At 30.7% G+C, this 16,642-nt stretch overlaps 1 protein-coding gene across 1 annotated transcript in view; it reads right to left on the bottom strand.

Moving 5' to 3' along the window:
* The window catches only part of LOC127701072 (C-C chemokine receptor type 3-like), a 36,246-nt gene extending 26,464 nt beyond the window's left edge, over positions 1–9,782 (bottom strand). The window contains exon 1 of the mRNA XM_052204866.1: positions 9,673–9,782. The gene's annotated coding sequence lies outside the window, so the exon portion shown is untranslated. The remainder of the gene's footprint in view (positions 1–9,672) is intronic.
* Positions 9,783–16,642: the final 6,860 nt, after the last annotated feature.

Raw genomic sequence — 16,642 nt, 5'->3', positions numbered from 1 at the left:
GCAGATAACAACAATTGTTCTGCTATGATTTTAATGTTATACATAGATTATTTATTCAAATTGAAAGATTTCTATGAACCATTCTAAAATAAAATAGATTATTCGTTTTGCTCAGTCTTTAGTTTTCTACGTAATGTTTTGTAGACTGTTGCTCGTCTTTGAGTTAGTTTTTACATTAATTTTTTTTTTTTTTTTTGGTCAACTTTATTTTAAGATTGATAGGTAGAAGCAGGAATGTCTATGTTTCATTCTCATCAGTGTAGTTTTTTGTTTAAAATATTTTCAATCATTACCAGTATTAATGTTAAATTAATTTGAAAAAGTCCTTCAATCCATACCAAAATTAAGGCTTTACTCTTATAATTGGCGTTTTTTTATCTTTGCCATGTTCAAAATTATGGTTTCACTCTCATTTGTGAAATTGACAAAGGTCCTTCTTCTTTTACTATAATTAATAGTATCACAGCATAATGTTTGTAGTGTGAGACACATATTCCCTTATTTTGGTCTTTAATGTCCGTTGATGGAAAATTTATCATAACACGTTTAAAATTTTCCATCAGAGTTGTACTAAATACAAGTTTTAGCTCATTATAACATTTCCCCGACGCGGTCGGTATAAATTTGATTCGGTAACCTTTGATCTTAATTATACTAAACCATGGTAATAGCCCGAGCGTTGTCGATCTTGCACAGCAGATAAAAATTTTAGATATTTGAATCTGAGATAAAATCTATCTTATAACGACGATAAATTTTCAAAATTAATAATTGATAAATAGCGTTTTACTGCAATAGAAAAATATTTACGTTTGGCAAATTTCGATTTTCAATACAAACTACAGACATACCCATTCATGTTGTATTTTTCGCGCGGTTTTAGAAACAGAAAACATTCAGACCAACGGCAAAAGATATACGGTACATAAAAATCGTTAAATTTACGGACGGAAAATCAAACTTTAATATAAACATGATGATTGTAGTTAAATTGTTGTTATCATCATTGCCATATTGTTTCGAACTTTGTAGGTTGCATTGCGCTGCCGTCGCTAGTTGCATCTTTGGTAGATTGTTGTGTATGTTGTTTGAAAGTTTTAGTCAGTTGTGTTGTATGCCTGTGATGCACGTTTATACAGTTTTGGCTGTTGGGTGCCAATTGTTGTCATCTTAACCTATTATGTCTTTTTGGGTTGCTCACCCAATTTTGTCAATATAACAGAACTATGAGAGGTTTACCTAGCCATATATAAAACTAGGTTTAACCCACCTTTTCTTCCGAAAATGCCTGTACAAAGTCAGGAATATGACAGCTGTTTTTAACTTTTTCATCTGATTGATAATGTTTGAGTTTGTCGGCTTTTATGGATTTCTCCTTTTTGAATTTAAGTTTGAATTCGGTATTTTTGTAAAACGTTTTTTCGTTATGAATCCTTTTAAGCCCTTTAATATTGTCTGAACTGTAATATCTTGATTTTTTTATCAGTTCAGTAAATCTACACTTAAAGTCTATTATTTAAAAATGTCTGTATTAGCTCAAGTCCTATACAAATATCATTTCTTGACATTTTCAGTTTCTTATAAATACATTAATTAAGATTCGATGAATGTCTTTAGGTACCAAATATTATACTTGAAAAAAGAAATTTCACCTTTACCGTCAATATATCTATAAATATCGCAAATTTAATTACCTGTCAACTGATGTGCTGTTTCCTTAAGGCGTCCTTCCGTTACACGCGCCGAAATGGTTTGGTCCTTAATTGTTTCATTTATCCTGATTTGGTTATTATTGGCATTTCTTCCTGGTTCTCAACCCGTTTATTTCAAGTGTTTACGTGTTATCTTTTTCTGTATAATTTTTTATTTTATCTCAATTTTATAGGTACTTGTCTGTGCAAAGTATAAGTACCACTATACATGTATATTTTTTTTATCAGAGACAATATGATCAATTTTCAGAATGGTCAGTCTTTAGTCGTCAAGTTCAGGACCGTTACATACTATCACAAAGTCATAAAAATGTCATTTTAAAATAGTTTTTCAACATATGCTCCAATCTGAATGCGTCAGATATCTTTATTAGAGATATAATTTGTTAGTTTTATGGACATTTTAAAATGGTTCTTATATCTTTGAAGTACAGTTCAAATACTCAAATTTCTTATGATACTTCGTTAACTTTCTGATCATGGCCCTATAATTGACACAAAAACATGAGAATTTAACCATATCTTCGTTAAATACGTATATGTTTGTAAATTTTTATTTCGGTAGGTGCAAACAATTTCTAAAAGAGTTCATCGGAAGATACCAACACCTTGTTAATAAATATTCCGTATCAGCTTCACAAATAATACATGATGGTTTTGAAGTATAGATTCTAGGTACTGACGTTGTTTATCATCTTCATTACGTGTTATAGTATACTTTCATTCATCTTTGTAAATTATTTACCATTATTGTTTAGTCCATTTTTGGTAATATCCTTTTGGCGTGGCTCGGTATTTATACATCCCGCCATTGTGTTATTGTGCTATGGTCATTTTTTGTATCCCTGTCTTTCAATTTTGCTAATGTGCTTTGTCTATATGCCATTTTGTTTTTCTTTGTTGACATATTTGTTTGTTTTTATAGTGATTAAGATTATAACACAATGTTGACTGCTGTACCCCCATTTCTGACATGTTTATGTATTATGTCTGTTTGTTTTGTTCACACATTGTTGTCAATATAATGAAATTTTTATGCGACTGTCATACAAGTGAAAGGTTTAGCTAGCTATAAAACAGGTTTAATCTTCCATTTTCTACATAAGGAAATGTTTATACCAAGTCAGAAATATGACAGTTGTTTTCCATTCGTTTGGTGTGTTTGAGCTTTTGATTTTGCCATTTGATAATGGACTTTCCGTTTTGAATTTTCCTTGGAGTTCGGTATTTCTATTATATTACTTTTTACATGCCAAAGTAATTAATTACATTTTAGTTACATTTATTTTTAAACGTAGTTAATTACGTTACAATTACATTGATTTTTAAATGTAATTAATTACATTATAATATCATTGATTTGGAAATGTAATTAATTACAATACAAGTAATAACATCACAAAATACATTGTAAATTTTAATTGTTTCACTTCAATTTCTTTTGTCCTGAGAACTTTTTCATATAGGATAAAAATATGAACCAGATAGTACGAGGCTATTATACATACAGTTTCGCCACGATATAGCCTTTTTTTTTGCTGATGCAGCGTAAAATAATCAACAATCAATCAATCATATATACTGTAAAACATTAAAACACTTGTAGAAGCCTTTTTTTTTATTTTTAAATTTTATATTTCACTTTCAAATCTAATCCTTAAATGATGCATGTTTCCAAGACATCTATAATTTGAGTTTACCTCACGCAAGATTTATTGTATTTTATGTCTTTCTTAAAACTTTGTGTGTGTGTTTTTTTTTTTTTTTTTACTCTTTAATCAATTCCTATTCATTATTTTATTTTTCATCTTTTAATATTTTTGTTTTCTTTTTCACTATACGTATGTTTTCTCGGGAAACCCTATTGTTGTCAAAATAAAAAAATAAAAAATATTTTACATAAGAAGGATCTATTCAATACGTAACCTTACAGTTTGCACCAATCAAATGTATGCTCATTAACACATTACTTTAAATTACTTTCAACTTTGTAATAAATTACATGTAATAACCATCACATTTCTAATATTTACCTAGGCGCATGTAACAATGCTAAGTGGGAAAATGACAATATTTTTAATGATTATACAAGAAAAGCATCATTGTTTAAATTGAAAGATCACTTAATGAGAAAGTTTTGAAATGAAATATAAGCTACATGTAGCTTTTATGACATGGTTTTAGAAAATAGAAAGACAAAATGTGTCCGTACTTTTTCTTTCTATAGAATATACAAACCACATGAAATAACTGAACATTCCTGTTGAACTATAAAAAATAGGAAGGCACAACTGGGTATAATTTCAATATTCTTTTCATCTTTGATATAATTTTATCACAACTAATCACCTGTAAACATATGTTTTCTAAAATACCTTATATCCTTTTTATAGATCAATTACACAGTAAGACACATAGTAAGTTACATCAGCTAGATTTTCAATTAAATATAGTTTTTTTTCAATTTGGGAGGTAATAAAATCAAGGATGGTGCAACATCATGTTTTTGATGATGAAAGTGTTTGTTTAATAACATTTGAGCACATCTACAAAACATCTGTTTACAGGAAACTTCAATTACACTAACCATAAAGGCGTACCATAAAGGCAACTATGCAAATTCAGTTTCATTCAAGGGTTTACTAATTCTAAAGAACATAGGGACAGGAATAATTAAGAACCAATCTATTATAACGATATGATAACTTTTATTTTGTGATCTTAAGTAATTATACTGTTAATGGTCATGTATACCCTATAGTTAGCACATGGGAATTAGTGAAACATCATAGGCAGTTGAATATAAAAAAGTGATACCCAATATTAATTGGTACACAAGTTTTCTCACTAACATTGTCCATTTACTAAAAGATTCAGAGGTGGATGTAGGATTTTTTTTTATACTTTGGATGGCATTTGATGTCTAAAGTGGACAGACTGGGGATGGGACCGACCCAAAAAAAGAAAGAGGTATAAAAACGAATTTAAGCGCGTAAGAGGCCAACCCAATCTAGCGCCCCTCCCTCCCTGGATTTCCCAGTCATTGATTCTTAAGTTATCAGTGGTGAAAATATCCCCTTTCTAAAAACAATATGCTGATTTTTATCCAATGAATCACAAAATTTATTTAATAATTTTTTTTTTAATAATTTATTTACTTGAAAGTGTAATGCACCTCTCCCAAAGTTTGATTTTGCAACACACGATCATGACCTGATGTATTGCGGCACTTGCCCATATCGAGATCTAAATACCATTCATCGAACTTTTGCATGTGGTCTTAAATTTTGCAGGATTGCTATGATGTTTTAAATGGCGAACAGCTAATAAGCACTTTAGATGATGTCTATTCACTCATTTTCCTATGATTTTAATTAGGATGAAATTGAAATTGAGGTAATTTTCGTCCATCTTGTGATCAAGTTCGTATCCATTTATCTATAACCGGAGTGCGTAGGAGGCCAAGTGATAAAAAATAGTAATTCAGTATTCAAGTTATGGAATGGCAGTTATTTTATGATATTAGTTCCATGGGGAAGAAGTATTCTTGAATATTATACCCACTGTAAAAATATTACAGTATTTGTTCCTGACGGAATAAAGAGTAAAGGAAATGTGTTCCAACATAAACAGAATAATATTATAGCATTGTTTATAACAGTTTTCTGAGGAACTTCTGTGAAAGGAACACATATACGTTCACAGTACAGCTAATTGGTTACTTCAGCCTATTCCAAACATAGGGAGGTGTACTCGTCGAACCTATATCTGATAGAAATTATTTATTGTTTTCAATATTTTTCTTAAATGAAAATATCATAAAGTTATATTGAAAATGGCTCAAACGCCAATCAAATATTTTCAAATTAGCATAAATTTACACAGTTTTGCCAATACTCTTAATACATGTAACTTGTAAACCTTTAATTTTTTAAAGTTCTCACTTCAATGCTTGAGTTATAGAGTAGGTGACTGATTTTAAAGATCAAGAAAATAATTACCTCACTATAGTCCAAGAAAACTAATATTTTTCAGAGCAAATAATAGCAATGAAAATTGAACAAAATGTCGTGATCTCGGATATTTGTAGACTTTATTCAAAATTATGAAGGATTCAATCACTGAAGTGTCCGTCAAATCAACAAAAGTTTTAATTATACTTAAATCTATTCTTTAATGGTTGCAGAGGAATATTTTGCTGACGAAAGATTCTTTTATTAAAATCATTGCGTGCTTCAATAATTTGATTTGCCAAAGATGGAAGTGGCATGCTATTAACGTTGACCGAATGTTCGATCACCCAGAACGAGCATCGAGGGAATAAACAAAGAACAACGTCCTACATGCATCTTCTTGATGATTTGAATTGCTTCTTATTTACTATATAGTGTTAGCTATACAGAATAAGAATTTCCTTTTTTACATTTAAGACGTAAAGAGGTTTATCATGTAATCTTCAAATCTCAGCAGAGCAGTGAATTACCATTAGGTTGACAACTTTATTCCAGTCATGCCATTATCTGATGCTTGATTTCTTTACATCACACTTAACATCCAACTATGAATGTACTTCAATTAGTTTGATAGCACTTAAAGAATAATTACATTAAATAACAAATTAATTAACATTCCCCATTAGACTACTATAAGAAACATTATTGTCATGGATACTATCTGTCTGACATTATAAAAGAAGAATATTATCGGAAAGAATCCATTTACTATATTCAATCTAGTGTTGATGTATTGACCTTTGTATGAAAAAATAATGTAGGACAATATGGTAAATAATGTTCTCAAATTTATGGTAAATAATGTTCTCAAATTGAAGATTTTTTTCAAAAAACAGATTTCCCATAACATAAACATGTTTATTGTATTTTATCGTTATAAAGAACCTAATGGACACATATCGCAAAAGAATCAACCGGTATGAAATGCTCCGTTAGCGCAATATTTCACTATAAATGTGACAATGCTTAGAAGTATTTAATATCCTAACAGCTCAAAACATTTACTATCGACGACTGCAAGGTGCCATATGAATCTTGGTCTGGATTACATAGATTTAACCAAACACAAGTTAGCATTAATCGATTATATTCTTATTTTTATTTTTATTATATATCTACATGATACATTTAACATTTACATATCTTAAACCCCTATTTATTGACCTAAACTGAGTCAAAGCTTTAATGTTTTGTTAAAATTGCTTTTGTAGCGTACGGCTAGTTATGTTTTTCTTCAAATTAATCATTGTCATAAGACATGTAAAACAAAAGCGTTAAACCCTCCAGAAAAACCTTTGTCTAATTTCACGGAAAAGATATTTTTCAAAAGATTTTCATGTTTATCATATATAGCTAAACATCAATGAGATAGCAAAATAGAAACAGAGTAAACTCCGTATATTTTATTTCCTACTAGACTTATTCACAGCATGTAATTATCTAGATACAGACGAAAACTGCTATGATGTCTTTAATTTGTATTCTCTGTTTTTGTTCTCCTCCAACGGGACACTAAATGTAAAGATCCTTCAGGATGTGTCTGCGTATTTATGCATTCCACATAGCCAAACTTAAGCTAGGGTTTTACTGTTGGATGGAAGAAGTCCAAGATCAAATGTCTATATTTATTCAACAGTTACTGCACTGTTTAGTACTTTCTTTTTTTTTTCTTTTTTTTTTGTTGTTTTGTTTTGTTTTGTTTTGTTTATAATAATTTATTAAATTTTAATGATTTTAGATACAAAAGGCATTTTGTGCTTTATATTCATGTAATTTAAAAAAAAAACATCATCGGTGATTTCTTCATTCAAATTGGTACAAATAACCTTAATACACAATCAAGCCAAATTTCATTTTTAAGAAAAGGGGTACATGTACTCGTTTTCAAGCTGATGGTTAAAATCAGTCAAAACATGCGTCTGGTTCCCCTGGATATGTCACGGTTAGACATTTTTGTGAACATTCAGACATTTTATTTCACTAAAGCCCCCACATAGGGTATGTTATTTCAATATTTTAATAAACAATAAAAAGAGCGAACATATTTACATTAGAACAACATGGTAAACAAAGGTGCAATAATAGTATATAATGAATACTGATATGTGACAGGAAGTACAAATTATAGTAACATGATAAAGCACGTGTATTAAAAGATTTGAATAACACTTTTTCAAAATTCCAGTAAGTGTAAATAAATCTGATGTTTTCATCAGTTCATAAATTTCAAAACATTTGGGTTATTACATATATCTAAAGGCTAAACATGTAGCTCTTACAACGATTGAAAAAGGTACATTTGAATAAGTAATGAAACTCATCACAAAGTTCATTAGCATTAGAGATTACAATGTCTTTCGGTTCTATCAATATTTAAAAATCTGCCAGTTTCAATGGGCAACTTATAAGTATGGCAACGGCATAAACATAAATACATTCTTAGATCAGATGGTAATCACTGATAATTGTCTCTCAAAACAAAAATCAGATTTGTATATTCTATAATTGAGACATTTTGCAGAATTCATAACATTATTACTCCCAGTTCTGCATAAATTTATCACTCAAACATTTCTTCGCATTCTTAATAATATTATCAAATTTAGCAATTATTTGATCATCCCAAATCAAATTAAATCCACATTCAAATAAAGTATTTCGAAAAATAATAGTTTACGTTAGGAACGTCATTCCCCCCCCCCTCCACCCTCTGTAGCAGTATCGTGTGCCCTTAGAGATTTTTACGCAATTATGTTTCATCCAATAATTCAATATTTACAGTTTACTGAAATGACGAAATAAAATAAACTTCATATGTTAGAGCAAGCCTTTCTGTATTTCGACAACATGATAAACATGTAGTTTTTGTAACATTGAATTTTACACTGCAACACCTATAAAAAAACTGTTGCTCTATTTTGTATATTTATTTGACATGTTTTCACTTTCATGAATTCTACGGATTACACAAATCCTTTTAAAATCTAGGTTTCAATCATAGGCTAAAAAAATAACACAAGAACTCCGAAATGTTGAAATTTAAACCGCACATATGCTGTGAAATGTTTAAGCTTTAAAAATCAGTTTCTCGCTTTTGACATAACTCAGTCTTTTTAGTGTTCCCTTTTGATTTGTTTCACATTTTATCTTACCATGCAGGGCTTTTATAGCTTCACATTTTGGTATGGGTTTTTCTCACTGTTAAAAACTGTGCGGTGACCTATGTTATCATCCTTGAATGTCCTTTTTTCTTTGGTTGATAGTTCTCTCATTGACAATCATATCACATCTAAGTTTTTTGTCTCGCCTTGACGGAGTCAAAAAGCGAGAAATAGGTATGCTGTTTCCGGCGTCGACAATGTTTTAGTGTGTGACTAGGTCCAGTTTATAGGGAACCACGAGTGGAAGGTTATTATTTGGAATGCAGTTGTATGAGCATTGGCACATTTCCATGGAGATTGTTTGGCCATGTACCTTCAATCATGGTTCACTTACTTTGAATATTTTGAATAACGTACATGTTAAAGTATTGCTTTTTTAATTTTTAATTTGCATTTTACTATCAAAATCACAAAAAGGCGAGACATATCTCAGTGATAACAGTTTATTATACTTTTTATGATATATATTACTGCAATATATATTAGCAAACTAGCGCTTAGAACGATTTTACATTTCTTATACTCAGGTACAAGCTCGTGTTTAATATTCATTTATTAAAGTTCCGTACAATAATATGCCAATGCATGCAGATTATCTCTCTCCCGCAATCTTCAAAAAAATATGTTTTTAATTATGAAGTAAAACTTGCAAAGACGAACAGAGTTTCTTGTTTTAAAAAAGTCAAGTTAATTATTTTTTAAATAATATTTGCTCTTCAATATCTACAGTAACAAAAACTATATAAAATATATTATATCAAATATAATTAAAGATACTTATCTTACCTTGTATTCTTGCGTCAAACACTCCAGGAAGTGAACATAAAGTTGCGAAACAAAGTTTGATTTACGCGTAGTGGTTTATCCAACTCCGATTGTCATATGACTTGAGACCACAGAAGTCGCATTATTTGTCCCTGGATCAATATAACGAGCACTGATTATCTGAATCAATAGTAGCGTAAAACACCTCCCTGTCATCAATTACTATCAGTAAAATACTACCTACAAGGTATATTTTTTATGTTTTATATCGTTACAGTAAATTGTAAATGTTGGACAAAAACTGATAACAGCTTGTGTAATTAGAGTAAGCAGTGTTAGGTTATTTGTTTAGATAATTCTCATTTCCATGATAGTAATGATGTGGAAATTTTGTATAAAACTTCTGTAAATCGCTGAAATTTTTCACTTTTTCATCAGGTGTTTAATGTTTGAAGAAAAGATATCTAGGAATCAATAGGGTAGCTATAGTCGTTTATTAAGTAAGTTATTTCTAAAGTGGTTTTATTTACGATATTTATTATCACAAGGAAAAAAATGCATGTATTTTACAATTTCAATGTGAAGCAAAATATGTACACATCTTTTGGGAGATTAAAATTTCTAAACTTGCAGCATTATTATTTGAAACCAGGTTTGTAACGTCTTGATGACCATGTTTTCAACAGGCAATTTGTATTTCTAAGGGAACCAACTGTGCCCTCTGCTTGCCTATTGTTTCCTTAATCTAAATTGGACAGAGGTTTATGCAGAACCTTCTCGCGAAAAAGAATCTGGAATTATCTATTAACTTCACTTTCCGCTATATAGATCAAGTCCTTTCACTTACTAATTCAAAGTTTGCTGACTGAATCGACATAAATGATACTAAATATATATATTTAAATCTCTTCCATATCTAAATTTACATCCAGAAAAATAAAATGAGGGTCGGTTGAGAACTTAACATTAGAACAAAAGAGGTTTTTTAAATTTTCTCATTGTGAATTTCATTTATGTTTATCAACAGCAGCGCCTATATATGGAATATATAACTCCAAGTTCATACCATAACCCAGACTTACGTCTCCTATCATGATGTTCTTGGTAGATGGGTACGGATGGGTACAGATGCGCAATTCATTTCAGGTAGGCGGTAATGGTAGCCTTTTCCTCAATTCATTTGCTCATATCTTAAACTTGGATATGTATGATTGCTCGTTTCGAAGCTGAGACATTTTCACATATTTTGTTAAATTTTCGGGGTACGAAGTGAGATTTGCTTTTCCATAATGTAGCAACCCCGAAAGGCCTTGTGTGATACGGCTTCTCAAGGGACAAAATCCCTTTTTTCACACAATTAGATCTTCAAAAATTTACTTCCTTGCATACATTTAATAACTTAATTTTATGGTCCTCTGCTCTACAATTCAGCACAAATGGTTAAGCTCGGTCATTTGTTAAAAATTGAAACATGTCCAATATCACTTCACATGGATTTTTTCGTTTACGCACTACTTTTGTGTTCCTCAATTTGAGACGCGTTAGGGATATTGATCCAGATGGTTGCTTCTTACAAGGAATGTAACTATTCATCGAAGTTTTTACGTGTTAGTTACGACCTATTAACGTGTTGTTACGAATAGCTACGTTTTAGTTACGCGTTAGATACGAGTCTTTACGATTTTGCAGATTTAATACCTTTACTCAAATCGTAAACAATACGTAAAGTATACGTATCTATACGTAAAGTATACAACTCTATTTGTAAAGTACTCGTAACTATACGAACAGTGCTAGTAAGAACGGAATCCGTGAAGCCATCGTAACACGACACGAATGAAATCGTAAACAACACGTAAGCACTCGTAATAATCCATAATTAAATCGAAAACTAACCGTAACAAATCGTAAAAGACATTGATACGAGTCATTGAAGGATTTTGTGAGCAGTTTACTTATGGTTACGTGTTGTTGCGAGCGAATTGCGATACTTACAGATTGTAACGAGTTATTTACGGGAAAATCAATCTCAATCCGTGGACAATCGTCGGAAGATTTTTGACATTTCAAAACATTTGCCTCTCTTTTTACGGATCCCTAAAAGTGTCTGCGAGTTGAGACGAGTTATTTACGGATACCAGCGAGTTATTTACTGATGCTTGCGATTGACTACGAGTTAGGGATCGTAAGAAAAATCCGTGAATGTGAAGGGGCCATGACCACCTAACAGGTTGAGCCGGAACTGTTTACTCCTCCGGAGCACCCGAATTCACCCGAATTTTGGAGGAACTCGTGTTGTGAAATCTTTATCTTTCTGTGTAATGTGTAATCTTTTTTAATGTTGTGTGTCTTTTCTTTGTTTTTATTTTTGACCATGGTGTTGTCTGTTTTAAATGACTTATGATTTTTAATGCCCTTTTTGTATCTCATCTCTCTTTTTAAAGCTTTAAAACAATATGGAGAGTTATCACACGCAGTTTGCTCCCTCGTTTTTTATTTTCTTATCAAAATGTTGCTTTAAGTGAACCTTTTTATGCAATATGACAGTAAACACGTGCAGTTTTCGTTACATTTCGTTTTTTGTCCGTGAAATATATCGCCTTGCCTCTGACCAAGAAAGAAAAACTAACTAAATCAGGCACATGTGTCTCTAAAAGGTAATACTATTATTAGTGACGTTTGCTTGTTTTGGGGAAAATGTGATGTCTGTATACATTTTCATAAAGCAGTTACATGTAGCTACATGACCACTGAAAAATATTTTTTCGATGAAGATTTTAGTATTTATCTTTATTCCAATGTTTTGGTTTATTTGTTCTTTTCTTTTCGATTTAACTTGTTTGCCTGGCTTGTGCTTACAACTTCTTCAACATTGTTATTTGTAGAAAAAAAAACTCTTATCAAGGAAGCCAATGTGAAGTATGTAACAAGTTACTTTAGGCTGAAGTTTATTACCGTGAAGTTCCAAATATGTTCACTACACTTTCATGTTCGTCAAAACCTTAAAAATACCTTCCACCAAAAGCATGTTCTTATACAATAAAAGACAAACATTTTGATCGCTTTGCAAAAATTTGCTAATCACGTTTGTTTTTAAAAATTATAAACTGTATGCGATTACTTTCGATAGAGAATATTTACCAACTTGCAAAAAGATTTTGTCATTTATTTTACAAACATTATTAATTAAAAACATGATAGTATATATAAAACAACTGTTTCTAATTTCTTTAAACTAAGTTATATGTTACTTTTATAGAATTATACCATTTAAAGTATGTACTACACCAACACACCCATTAATTCTAAATACTGTGATCTGCATGAAATCAGCAAATATCTACTACTGTGTGTAGTCTTGATTGAAAGAGATCGCAACCGCGAACCATAAAATATAGTTTGATTATTGATTATTCTGATACCTGCATATCCGTTATGTAACAGTTTACACTATGGCATATCAAATTTAATTTGGAAGTTGAAATACTTTGTCGTCTGGTTTGTGTAATGAAGTGTTGAATTAAACGGTTTTCCAAATAAAATGTTTTAATCTTTGTGGAATATATGAAGACGTATAAGGTCTGTTTCTCCAACTTGCAAAATCTTTTTTTCTGTTGACATTGTCGCAGCTTTAACATTTTCCCCGGTTTTAAACATAGTTAGTTAAGTTATTACAATATAATGCCAGGCATTTTATTAGATGTTGCAATTGGAACAGGAACTAAGACATTTAGAGATGTGTGCAATAAAAAGAAGAAAAAAAAACCCTACTCTGAAACAACTTCTTCCGAAAGAAGTTTTTATCATATTTTTGTTTAATTCACGTTCCTTACATATTGTAATAATTCCAGATTAATCTGAGATGCTCTTTTTTATAAAACATTTCGTGCAGCCTATAATTTAAACTTAAGTCTATTTTCTAACATATAAGATATTCCATGCAAACAATAATGGCAAGATCGTCTGCACAACATTTTCATCTTGTTTATGTATAATAACATGCTGTTTTTGTTTTCGTTGATAATCATTAGTGGTAATATTGTTAGATGTTTGTGATCATGATTGACACTGCATTCACCAGAGAAACAAGAGGAAACCATAAAACACGATAAATATGTCTTTAGGTATTATCATGCATAGAACTTCCTTTATATAATGGCAAATAGCAGGATATGTCTTCCCTAAGTATGATGGCAAGAGACTTTCAGTTGATGTAAATACTTTATACAATAGAACGTTGAGCATATTGACAAAATAACAGCTCATCGGACGTAGTTTCTATTTATCAGTTTTCAGATATATGACAAACAAAGAATACGTATGGTCCATTTGATAGTATAGACAAATAGCATGATATTTATTTCCGGTTCAAAATTGCAGGAATCCTTAATGTTTACACTTTATACAATAAACGCTGAGTGATTTAGAATAATTCATCGAATGTCATTTCCATTCACCATTGTTCTGCTAAAGTTTGCTGTAGATTTTTATAAACTGATAATGAAAGTCGAATGTGAACTAAACTTAATGACAAAAGAGATGATTTGAATTTCATATAATTATTTTGTATTATGAAGTATACATACAGTTGATACGATATTCCAGGACTTTAATTTCATGATATACGGTTGCTGCTTACACGCTTGATGCTATTGAACCAATGGTTTTCAGTAGTAAACTGTAAGTCATCCATGCAAAACCTTTATGGCAGACATTACTTTTCCATAATATGAAATTTATGAGGTGAAACAAATACACGTTTAAGCTTGCTTCCGTTCTTTCTTGATATCTTTGGTCATTTATTAATATTAAGTAAATGGCAGATCTTCGAAAGTCTATTGAACTAACTCACAAAGAGTCTAGATAATACACATCGTAGGATAATATTAACGATAAGAGTGCATCCTTTATATGTATGTGTTCGTATATTTCTTGGGGTGGCTGAGGTTCTGTTGCATATTAGTGTTATATCCATTATTTATAGTTTACCAGAGGAAACAAAGAAATTAAAAGAATAAAATAATTATTAATATGTATACTGGCTAGTATTTATAACCTCTCGAAAAGCTTTTGAAAATAGTTCTTCATGAAAGGCTAATATGTAAGCTTAAAAGTTATGGCGTTATTAAGACTATTGTTGAAGAGATGTGAAAAAGTTATGGCGTTATTAAGACTATTGTTGAAGAGATGTGAAACTCTGTAGACGACAAAAGCACATAGTTAATGGATAAGAGTAAAAATAGAATGATGTAATTATGAAAATGTCACAACTATTTGTTATTGAAGCCTTATTGTTTGTTATATGCATACTTTATAAAAGATGTGGTATGGTTGGCAATGAGACAACTTCTATTTATTGGATATAAATGATTTCGACGTTGTTTGCTACAGGTGACACAGATACAGTTTATCCATCGAATTCACCAAAAAAAGATAGTAAATTATTACAGATATACCATAGACCGCGTTGAAAATGCAGATGCGTGCAACTCAGTTTATAGTGGTGGCTGTGTCGTAAAATTGCCATGACTGTAGTTGCACTTGAAAAATGGATAATACGTGTGCGATATCATTTGTATTCGTTCACGTTTCTTTCGAAGTCCCGGAGTACGCGTGTGAAAAGATATACACATCTGTTTAGCTTATTCATGTTGGTAAACAATAGTTTAACTAATTCATTCTCCTACTTTTGCTTACAGGTTATTAAGTCTCCTAGGACATAGACCAATAACCCTACTTAATTCTTTGCCTAATTGATCCATTTAGGTATTAAGCTATTCTGTCTTAATTTTAATACGACAAAACAGTTGTCGTAAATATATGAATACCCTTGTGTGCAATTTAGATAATTATACAGAGAACTATAATGGAATTTCACCCATATATTTACCATTAATCGCAACTTTTTTTTAGATGTTATAGAGTGTATTGTCGGACAACATTTCAGTAAATGTGAATGCAATTAGAAAATGGTTTAAAGTACTTTACCAGCTTATTTTTTTTACTTTGACTATTATTACTAACGGTTCATTTTAACTTAAAACCAACGTTTCAAATTTGGATAACGCAAGTTTTTTTCTGTACTTAACTATTGGATACACCTACAGGAATATTCGATGTTATATAATTCTTTAAATCAAAATCTTTCTAATAAGACAAATTAAGGCGACAGTAGATTACTGATGTACAAATCTTGTAAATCGATAAGGAGGAGACAAATGAAGATAACACATAAATACTATGGAATCGCATAAACCCAAAAGGAGCGAGGCCGGGTGTATTCGTCTCCTGCTATGCATACATCACTCGCCATGCAAATTCCAGCAAAGCATGTTCTTAATATTTTACACCTTTGCAAATGTAAAACGCAAGAATCAGAAATGATAATGGTTTGTTTAAGTCCTCTTTTTAACAATAAAAAAAGGAAACTCTGTGATATTGTTATTTTGAATAATATATTTTTGTTTTCAGACATGGTTTCGGTACTTAAAAATCTCAAACATTTTATGATTTATAAGTGGCCGAAAACGTACAAAATACTAATTATATTGGAAACCAAATGTCTTTTCAGATATTGTAAATGTCTTATCATGGATCCCACACATTATTACAAAATATTTACACAGTTGCCTAAAGTTTAATCTTAAAGACAACATCTAAAATATTAATTTCGCTGATTTGTGGTAGGTTTTGTCTGTTATCGGAATGAAAGTAAGAATAAAAAATAACTCATATTTCCATTTCAATTTATTTGACATCCTTTTTTTTTACAGTGGACATATTTACATATAACATTTAGTTCAATGTTGGTGTGAGAATGTCTAAATTATGTTGGCAGATAACAATACGCAGAAGAAAGAAAAGGTTAATGAAGCTTTAGTAATCTGCAGTATAACATTAATTGAGTGGTTTTCGTGCAACTACAGGAAAGTGAAGCAACATAAGTTTCAGGCTTTAGCTTTAGCTTTAGGATAGAAACAATAATACTAAC

This window comes from Mytilus californianus, unplaced genomic scaffold (genome assembly GCF_021869535.1).
Source record: "Mytilus californianus isolate M0D057914Y unplaced genomic scaffold, xbMytCali1.0.p SCAF_5, whole genome shotgun sequence".
In the NCBI taxonomy this organism is placed as follows: Eukaryota; Metazoa; Mollusca; class Bivalvia; order Mytilida; family Mytilidae; genus Mytilus; species Mytilus californianus.
The sequence above is the reverse complement of the archived record's forward strand: the minus strand, read 5'-3'. Positions and strand labels throughout refer to the sequence as shown.